Below are 1,391 nucleotides of genomic sequence, written 5' to 3'. Positions count from 1 at the left end.
GGGGGGGAGGTGGCTTGGAGGAGGGGGCAAGGCGGCGGAGGAGAAGTTCGGCTCGGACTCCTGTCCGAGTCGGCTGCAGTGGCGGCGCGCGTCCTGGCGCGGGACGGCGACGCGGGAGATGGGCCGGCCCGGTTGGGTTTCGGCCGAGTCGGCGCCCGAAGATTTTTTTTAAACAATTCCTCCGAACAGAAAAAAAGCATAGAAAATAAAATAAAAAATCTAAAAATGCCAAAAAAAAATTCACCATCTAAATAAAATATTTAGAATGAGATGAACATTTTCTTGGCCCTAAAATGCAATTTTGAAAACGTGCAATTTTTCTAATGCAAACAAAATTGCAATAAACTCCAAATAAAAACAAATATTTGATTTTAATATTTTTCCTGCAATATTTCAATTATTTTGGAGAAGTCATATTATCTCCTCTCATATATTTTAATATGAAATATTTTCAGAGAGAAAAATAGTTAAAACCAAAAATCCTTGTTTCAATATTTGATAATAATCAAATTTGAAAACCAGGAAATCCCCAACTCTCTCCGAGGGTCCTTGAGTTGCTTAGGATTTTCAAGGATTGCGAGACGAAATGCAATAAAATATGATATGCAAGAATGATCTATGTATAACATTCCAAATTGGAAATTTGGATGTTACAAACCTACCCCCCTTAAGATGAATCTCGCCCTCGAGATTCGGGTTGGCTAGAAAATAGGTGTGGGTGGTCTTTGCGAAGATCATCCTCTCGTTCCCAGGTGGCTTTATCTTCGGTATGGTGGCTCCACTAAACTTTGCAAAACTTGATAACCTTACTACGGGTGACTCGACTGGCAAACTCCAAAATCTTGACTCACTTCTCCTCATAAGTCAAATCCTTGTCCAACTGAATCGCCTCCAAGGGTACGGTATCTCTTAGCGGCATATCGTCCATCTCAGCATGGCACTTCTTCAACTGGGAAACGTGAAACACATCGTGAACTCCTGACAGTCCTTCAGGTAACTCCAACTTGTAGGCAACTTCTCCCATCCGTTCCAAAACATGATATGGTCCTACAAATCTCGGGGCTAACTTTCCCTTAACTCCAAAACATTTCACTCCTCACAAAGGTGATACTCGCAGATATGCTCTATCTCCAATTTCATAAGTTACCTCCTTGCATTTCGAATCTGCATAACTCTTCTCTCTGGATTGAATTATCTGCAGTCTATCTCGAATCAGTTTAACTTTCTCCTCAGACTCTTTGATCAAGTCTGGTCCAAACAACTATCGGTCTGCAACTTCGTCCCACATGAACAGTGTTCTACACCTTCGTCCATATAGTGCTTCGAACGATGCCATCTTTAAACTGGCTTGGTAACTATTGTGGTATGAGAACTCTGCGTAAGGAAAATTT

This window comes from Triticum dicoccoides, chromosome 7A (assembly GCF_002162155.2).
Source record: "Triticum dicoccoides isolate Atlit2015 ecotype Zavitan chromosome 7A, WEW_v2.0, whole genome shotgun sequence".
Lineage (NCBI taxonomy): Eukaryota > Viridiplantae > Streptophyta > Magnoliopsida > Poales > Poaceae > Triticum > Triticum dicoccoides.
This window is presented reverse-complemented; position numbering follows the sequence as displayed.